We start from the raw sequence: 9379 nt of genomic DNA, 5'->3' as shown, positions 1-9379 counted from the left end.
TTCAGTGCGCTTCAAGCGGAGGCCGAGGAGGGGCTTGAAGAAGGAAGTGATGAGACAGATTCGGAGGCTGAAGACGCCGAAGTGGAAGTGCAGCCCGGTCAAGTTGAGCCCGGTGCCCAAGAAGCGAGCCCAACCATCAACCTTGAGGCTGCCGAGGATGAATTCACCAATCTATCCCCCTTGGTTTAGTTTTCTTTTCTTTGTATTTTTGCTTTCAATACTTTTGATGTAACCGGGCTCTGTCCCCACCTTTTGTAATGAATTTCTTTATCAATGAAAGATTTTGAATTTTTGCAAGTGTATGCACGGTTGTAATCAGTTCTGTCTTCAGCAAAACATCTCGGTATAACTCATCGAACCGGAATACATAACACGGTCTAAGTACTTCAGCAGAACGAGACAAATTCATGAACCGAAATAGCCACTTCGGCTGTAACTAAATTGAACAAATCAACACTTCCAGCCGGAGTACATCATCTCGGTTGGGCATCCAAAGTTGGACAAGACACCAACTCTTCCAACCGGAGTACATCATCTCGGTTGGGCATCCTAAGTTGGACAAAACACCAACTCTTCCAACCGGAGTACATCATCTCGGTTGGGCATCCTAAGTTGGACAAAACACCAACTCTTCCAACCGGAGTACATCATCTCGGTTGGGGATCCTAAGTTGGACAAAACACCAACTCTTCCAACCGGAGTACATCATCTCGGTTGGGGATCCTAAGTTGGAAAAAACACCAACTCTTCCAACCGGAGTACATCATCTCGGTTGGGGATCCTAAGTTGGACAAAACACCAACTCTTCCAACCGGAGTACATCATCTCGGTTGGGGATCCTAAGTTGGACAAAACACCAACTCTTCCAACCGGAGTACATCATCTCGGTTGGGGATCCTAAGTTGGACAAAACACCAACTCTTCCAACCGGAGTACATTATCTCGGTCCGTAACATTAAAACAATAATCCAAGTGCTAATGCAAAATGACTTCTATAATTTGACAAAAAGAATTACATTCTGCTTTGCAAGCCAAAAAATTGCTTTTCAAAAAGAGGAAAGTAAAAAGCTTAAAAATAATACAATTTCAAGTTGGCCGCATTCCATGGCCGGGGTATGGCTCTTCCCTCTAGATCCTCCAAGTGGTAAGCCCCCTTGCCAGCCAGACCAGTGATCTTGTAGGGTCCTTCCCAATTTGCCCCTAGTTTGCCTTCTCCTGGCACCAGGGTGTTGCCCATAATCTTCCTCAAAACCCAATCCCCAACTTTGAACGGTCTGGGGTGCACTGTCTTGTTATATTTCTTGGAGAGCTCTTGTTGGTAGGCGGCCACATGGATGAGGGCTTTCTCCCGGCGCTCTTCCGCTAGGTCCAACTCCAAGGCAATAGCCTCGGCATTTAGCTCGGGCTCAAAACTCTCAGTTCTGAGGGTGGGCATTTCAACTTCCAAGGGTATGACCGCCTCCATGCCATAAGCCAAAGCAAATGGAGTTTCCCCGGTCGAACGTCGCGGGGTTGTTCGGTATGCCCAAAGAACGCTCGGTAATTCTTCAGCCCACTTGCCCTTAGCCTTTTCCAACCATTTCTTCAACCCATCCAGTATAGTCTTGTTTGATGCTTCGGCTTGACCATTGGACTGCGGGTAGGCCGGGGTGGAGTTGTAGAATTCTATCTTCAGATCTTCACAAAATCCTCTGAATAGGCGACCGTCAAACTGGGTGCCGTTGTCAGAGATCAAAATCTTGGGGACACCAAACCGCGTGACAACGTTCTGCCAGACAAATCGCTTCACGTCTTTCTCTTTGATGGTTGCCAAGGGCTCAGCTTCAACCCACTTTGTGAAGTAATCTGTGGCCGCGATGAAGAATTTCCGGTTGCCCGGTGCTGTTGGCAACGGTCCCACTATATCTAGCCCCCACATGGCAAAAGGCCAAGGACTGGTGAGGGGAAGAAGTTCCCTGGCAGGCTGGTGGATCTGATGGGCGAATTTCTGACATTTCTCGCACTTGCGGACATATTTTTGCGCGTCGGCCAGCATGCACGGCCACCAGTATCCCTGCGAAATAGCTCGGTAGGCTAAGGACCTGCCCCCGATGTGGCTGCCACAAATGCCTTCATGAATTTCAAACAAGAAGGCCTCCACACTATTCGGGTGCACGCATTTGAGATAAGGACCGGTGAAGGACTTCTTATACAACGCGCCAGATGGAGAGAGCCAAAACCGCTCTGACTTCACCCGGATTTTGTGCGCTTCTTTCTTGTCTGTTGGAAGAGTCCGGTCTCTGAGGAACAAGATCAAGGGGTCCATCCATGAAGGGCCTAGCTCGGCGCAGAGTACATCCGTCTGCCCGGCATTTTCAATGCTCGGCCGCGGAAGAAAGTCAATCAACAATGGGTTTGGAGACGTACTATTGACCATGGAAGCGAGGCCGGCGAGTTCATCAGCCCGGCTGTTTTCTTCTCGGCCAATCCGTTGGACTCTGATTGCCTCAAACTGCTTGATATGGTCCCTGACCAGAGCTTGGTATTTCGCCATCCTGTCGTCCTTCGCTTCATAAATCCCTGAAACTTGGTTGACCACAAGCTGGGAATCACTATATACCAGAAGCTCGGCAGCCTTCATTTGAATTGCGCTCTTGAGCCCGGCAAGAAGCGCCTCGTACTCAGCCTCGTTGTTAGACGCCGGGAAGCCGAGTGTGATAGAATGCTCAATAGTTAGGCCGTCCGGGGATATAAGAACAATACCTAGGCCGGCACCATGACGGTTGGACGCTCCATCAACAAAAAGCTTCCACATGTCCCCCACAAAAAGCTTCCAGCAGTCAGATAGGTCCTGAGAGTTGCGAAGGGCAATGGGATCACAACTGCTCGGCTGTGCGGTGTCAAGTTTGGTGTTGACCGGTTCGAATTGAGTGCCCCTTGGTGGTTCGACACCGGACTCAGCAAGTTTATCTGAAATGCTCAAGTCCGTAGGCGAATCACCAGGTTGCGGTGTGAAGCCGGCCGCAGGTTCTGAACTGTCTGGAACCATTCCTTTCCCCCTTGATGATTCGGCACCGGACTCGGCGAGTTGGTGCAGAATGCCCAAGTTCGTAGGCGAATCATCAAGTTCTGAGCTGTGTGGAATCATTCCTTCCCCCCTTGGTGATGCGGTGCCGGACAGAGTGGATGGGTTGGTGATACACAACTCCGTCATCGCATCGCCGGGTGGTATTACCGTGCAAATTGAGGGAACTTCGAAGGTGCGCGCTAACTCCGCGGCGCGACCTTCTTCAGCTGGTTGTTCCTCGGTTGGCATTGTGTGCGTCTCATCATCTGCCTCGGCAATATCGACCGGGCATACCGGATGAGTACCAGGTGAGAACTCGGCAACAAAATCGGCCAAGGTTTGGGCTTTGATTGCGGTGCGCGGCTGGAACTTCACATCGAACTGTCCCAACTCGACCGCCCATTTTAAAATTCGGCCTGAAAAGTCTGCGCGCTCAAACAAGGCTTTGAGGGGAAACTTGGTCAGTACGACGATGGTATGGGCGTGAAAATAATGTGCCAATTTCCTCGAAGCCATCATCAGTGCCAACGCAAGCTTTTCCAGAGGCAAGTACCTCGTCTCAGCCGGCAGTAAGGTCTTACTTACGTAAAAAATTGGGAGGTGCTTGATCCCTTCAGCCCGGACTAACACCGCACTTACTGCGTGCTGGGAGACGGCAAGGTAAAGGTAGAGTTCCTTACCGGGCTCTGGTGTAACCAACAGTGGCGGAGAAGACAAATAATCCTTGAGCTCGGCCAAAGCTCGGTCACACTCGTCATCCCATGAGAACTTTGACTTCAATGCTTGAAAGAAAGGGCGGCAGCGATCTGATGACCGGCTTATAAATCGATTGAGCGCGGCGGCCATCCCAGCCAGATGCTGCACGTCCTTAGCCGAGCTGGGCTGCTTCAACTCTTGCACGGCTCTAATCTAAGTGGGGTCTGCTTCGATGCCTCGGTTCGTGACTAAGAAGCCCAAAAATTTCCCGGATCCCACACCAAAGGCACACTTAGAGGCGTTCAAGCGCAGCTTGTGCTTCTTCAGAATGGCGAACATCTCGGTTAAGTCGGACAAATGGTTTGCCTCATGTCGGCTCTTTACCACCATATCATCGATGTAAGCCTCCATTGTCCGACCGAGCAAAGGAGCAAACATTTTGGTCACCATCCTCTGAAAGGTTGCCCCGGCGTTTTTCAAACCAAAAGGCATAACTCGATAGCAAAAGAGTCCCCTTGGAGTCGTGAAAGAGGTGATCTCTTGGTCAGGCCCATGCATGGCAATCTGGTGATAGCCGCGGTACGCATCCAAGAAACTGAGCCGATTGTGTCCAGCCGTCAAATCCACTAGCTGGTCAATGCGCGGCAAAGGGAAACTGTCTTTTGGACAAGCTCGGTTGACTGTCTTGTAGTCGACACAAACTCGCCACTCTCCATTCTTCTTAGGCACCACTACCGTGTTGGAAATCCACCGAGGGTAGTGCACTTCCTGTATTGCTCGTGCCTCAAGTAAGTTTTTTACTTCCTCTGCTACTACCTCGGCGTGATGCAGCGCCGATCTCCTTGTTCGCTGGATGACTGGCTTTGCTCCAGGGAAGACATTGAGGTGATGGCAGATAAAACTTGGGTCAAGGCCAGGCATGTCGTAGGGCGACCATGCAAAGACTTCGATATTAGCCATCAAAAACTCAATCATCTCGGTTCTCTCCATAGCTGAGAGACTCGAACCGAGCAAGAAGAATCTGTCCGGCTGCTCGGCATCTATCCGCACCTCAACCAATTCTTCAACAGCCTTGTCTTCGGCTTTGGTGCCAACATCATCCAAGACACTCTGGTCCTCCGGTCCCTCGATCATTTGAACGAATCCTTTGGCAGCCCGGCTCCCGTTGACCGCCACGAAGCATTGCTTGGACATGACCTGGTCTCCCCAAATCTCCTCGATTGCCCCCATAGCCGAGGGGAATCTCATCACCTGGTGGTAGGTCGATGCTACGGCTTGCATGGCGTGAAGCCATCCTCTTCCAAGGATAAGGTTGTACGTTAAAGGCACTTGTAGCACCCAAAACTCTACTTGCTTGACCACGGATCCCGCTTTGACCGGCAGGATAATCTTTCCCAATGGCCACTCCGGCTGCGAGTTAAATCCAACCAGTGGCGAAGTGGCCGGAGCCAAGTCTGTCTCGCAGAGTTTGAGCTGTTTGAACGCATCATAATACATGATCTCGACCGAGCTTCCCTGATCGATCAAGATCCGTCTAACATCAAATTCTTTGACGCGTAGTGTTACGACAAGAGCATCGTTGTGCGGCGTCTGGATACGCTGTAAATCCCTTGAGGTGAAACTGATCACGTCTTTCTCTTCTGTCTTCCCCCTTTTGATGGCAGGCTGTACTGACAAAACTTCCCTCATATGCTCTGTCTTCTTAATCATGCCCCGGAGTTCGCAAACACGCTCCGGTTCCACGATTCCGTGGATGACATTAATAACTCCCTGTGGTGGTGCATCTCGGTCGTCCTGTCCCCTGGGATCGACCGGAGCCTGATTCGGTTTCACTCCGCCATCAATGTAAAGGTCCAGATGCCCGGCCGCAACCAGTTCTTCCAAGTGTTGTCGCAGAGGCAAACAATCCTCAGTCCGGTGGCCCCTCTCCCGGTGAAACGTACAACGATACCGCGGATTGTAGCCCTTTTGTCCATCGCCCAACTTAGCAGGAAACCGGACATACTCCTCGTCTCAGATTTCACTAAGTATGCGATAGATTGGAATCTTGAAGACCGTGGTTATACCAGTCCTTGCCTTCATTCTTCTGTTTGCGTCCTCAACGTCATCTCGGGGGTAATCATCCCGGTCATTCCGACGTCCTCTACCCCGGTTTTTTCGATTTGAACCTCGGTCTGATTCCTCTGCTCGGTCATTTGAGCGGTTGGACTCTTGCCCAACTGCGTGCACCTTGCCTGCTGTCTTCTTGTCTGTTCCGACCGGAGTGGCCTTCACGGTGGAAGCCGACGCATCATCCTCTACTCGGATGTGCTCATTGATGCGCTGCATGAGCTGGCCCATGGAGGTCGGTTGGTGCATGGTAAGCGAGTCCCGCAGTCTATGTCCGACCGGGAGACCGCGCTTATATTGTGTGATAGCAAGGTTGACCGGGCAGTCTAAGGTCTCGTTGAAGGTTTCCCAATACCTTGAATTGTACGCCTTCAGTGTGTCGTACGGTTCCATCTTGACACTTAGCAAGTGATCGACTTCCTTTGGTGTTTTTGTGTTGGTTTTGAAGCGCGTAACAAACGCCTCGGCCAACTAATGCCACCTTTGTATGCTCCCTTCCGGCAGCCTCTCGAACCACTTTAGGCCCAGCTCGCCTAAACTTGACGGGAAGATTAGGCACATAAGTCCGTCATTGCGCCGATGTCCGGCCATACCCTGTCGGAAGTGGCTCACATGCATGTACGGATCGGTTTTTCCGTCGTAAAGTGTGAACTTAGGCTGGTGGAAGCCTGCCGGAAGCGGCGTTGTTTCTATTTCCAGGGAAAAAGGAGTGGCACTCAGCCTTGCCAAGTCTGTATCTTCGAATATTGGCATTGCTTGGCGGGGTGGAGGCATTCCGACCTCCTCGCTGCCGTGAACCCCGTAGGAGAGCCGCTGGAAAGCAGGTATTCTCTGAGCTTCGCGCCGGCGAGCTCGCTCCCTTAACACTGCCCGTAGGTCCTCTGACTGAGCAGAATAAGAGTACCTCGACGTCGTCGCCGGACGTGAGGGTTTGTAAGTGCTGTCTTGCGCGCTAAACTTTTCTGCACGCATGTCGGAATCACCAACCTGGTAACTCCTGGTGATGGAAATGGACTGAGTACGTCGCTGACTCTGATCGCCTGACCGGCGGGATGGGGTGCGCTCACTGTGGTCTCCCACTCCAGCTACACCTTTCCCTTTGACATGCCGCTTAAGATCCTCCATCTCCGCCGCCATCCGCCTAATGACAGCGTCTTGGTCCCTTAACTTGCTTTCCAGTCGCCTGGCGTGTGAGTCTCTCCGTCGGTGACCGTCTGGACTCCGTGAATGCCCATGACTCCTTCCGCGCTTATCCCGCGCATCTCCTGACTGTCCTCCAGTGGGCGTCCCCAAGTCAGCCATTGGATGGACGGCAGGTGGTCCCTCTCTCCTTCGGGTATACTCCGGGGTGGCTCCGTCGATGGCGGACAACGGGAACTCGTCGTTGTTCGCCATGGACGGCGATCAGATGAACCTGGAAGACAAGGTTTTGTCTGTCAAGATTCCCACAGACGGCGCCAATTGTACGGGGAGCAAATATTTCGGCGTGCCCGTATTCCTTTCTTCCGAGCTCCGTCGATATCCGATCACCTGCGAGCAAATAACGGTGAGCTACCCGGCGGTGTGTGGCCGGAAACACCCTCCGACGGTCAAATTAGCACACACCTTAGAGGGAATAGAGAGAAGGGAGAGAGTGTTTGAGTGTAAGAAATTCCTTACAGAGTGTTCGTCTGTCGCGTATGGGGGGCGCAGACATGCTTATATACCTTCTGAGTCCCATATCCACTCCCTGTCATCTCCTGACACGTGGCTCTGCTATCCCATCTGTCAGCATAAACCATGCCATTCATCACCTGCTCTCAACTGCCTGTCAGCACAGCTGGAGCTCGGCAGCCGAGCTGCCCTACCTCGGTCGTACCATGCTTCATACCTTAAGCGCCTATCCGGATAAACAAACGGAGGACCGGGCTAACCGGCATCCCGGCCGAGCCTAGCCCGGATACTTACTTTGATCGGCCTTCCTGCCGACCATACAGTCTCCTCGGCTGACCACGCCTTTCCGGGCACCGGCCACTCAACTTCCTCGGTTGTCCATGCCTTCCTGGCCGCCGGTCACTCGGTCAATCCGGCTTTGGCCATCTTCGGACCGGGCACCCTGGTCCGACCGAGCACTGCCTTACCGAGCAGTTTCTGTCCGGTCCGGGGTGACACTCAGCCCGTACTCTGCCCGGCCCAAATTCTGGCAGCCCACTTTGGGCAAAAAGTCGATCGTCTCGCACCTATGCACCGTTGGGCCCTCAACTTGCTCGGCCGTTACCTCGGCCCAACTCCAGATCACAATTCACCCTCTCATAAAGGTTTATAATGTGGTGTGAATGAGATTATTTATATATTTACAAATTCTCATTTGTGAAAAGGAGATCAAGTTTTTTGACAGGTTTCTAAAAAGATTTTTTGTGGTTTTCTAAGAGAGAGAGAGAGAGAGAGTATTTTAAATTTAAAAAGATAAAACAAAATTAGTGGTTTCTAGTAGGTGTGAGACCACTGGCCACATAGATGGAAATGGTGGTTCCTAATAGATAAAGAGACTATTGACCATATTGTGTAGTTCCTAATAGTAAGCTACTGATTATGAAAATTTGTCCATCGACTATTAAGATTTGGATCAAATATATTTGAAAGATCCAATATGCTTCGATTTAATGTTGCCTCGATTCAAAAAAAATAAAAAGACCATATTTGCTTGATGGGTCCATGTTGTCTTGATGAAAAATTGGATATATTTGCATGAGGAGTCCAATTTGAAGTGTTTACTTGATGATGCCTAAAAAGGAAAATTGTGGCACACAATAAATAAGAACGACTTTATTATAAGATACTCCATGTGATGGAGAAAATTATTGACAATTTGAAACTCGAGAAGCTCAAAAATGTTTATGATTTGTGAAGTCAAATATTGAGGCAAATAAAAATTTTAAAAACTCAAGGAGTAATTGCCGCTAGACTAGCGAGGCTAGATCCATGTTTATTTGTTGAGGGGGATGGGCTATAAGCCCTAAGGAAGTCACCTAAGGAAATAACCGAACCTTTGTGATTGGCAACCCTATGAAGAAGGTTCAATGGGTAGTAACATTCCTTAAAGCGTGACTTAATTCTAGCACTTTTTAAGAGACACCATAAGAGTGGTTCTCCTACCCATCCCTAAGGTAGCAATGCTGATGATAGGGGTGATCGCGGATTGGGTTGGGTTGGGTTGGGTTGGGTGGCATCTCTTCCGTTATCCGTCCAAAATTAGGCGGATTGAAAAAAAATCAATCCGCATTCATCCACTAGTTTGGCAGATATGGATTGAACAGGCCATGTGGATTGGTAGATAAATGTCATCGGTTTAGCGGTTTAGACTTTACAAACTTTGGGCATTTTTTTGAATTATAATTCATAACTTTTACAATCTCCAATAACTAGTAATATGAAAAAATATCTATTATTTGTCCATAATAGGCTATGGCACCACGCATGCATATTTTTAAGTTATTTTTTTTCCATTTTTCAAAAATATGTATTTTATTATTTATATTCTATGTTGTT

This window comes from Camellia sinensis, chromosome 10 (assembly GCF_055761805.1).
Source record: "Camellia sinensis isolate YWXY chromosome 10, ASM5576180v1, whole genome shotgun sequence".
NCBI classification, from domain to species: Eukaryota; Viridiplantae; Streptophyta; class Magnoliopsida; order Ericales; family Theaceae; genus Camellia; species Camellia sinensis.
Note: the sequence above shows the minus strand (reverse complement) of the source record.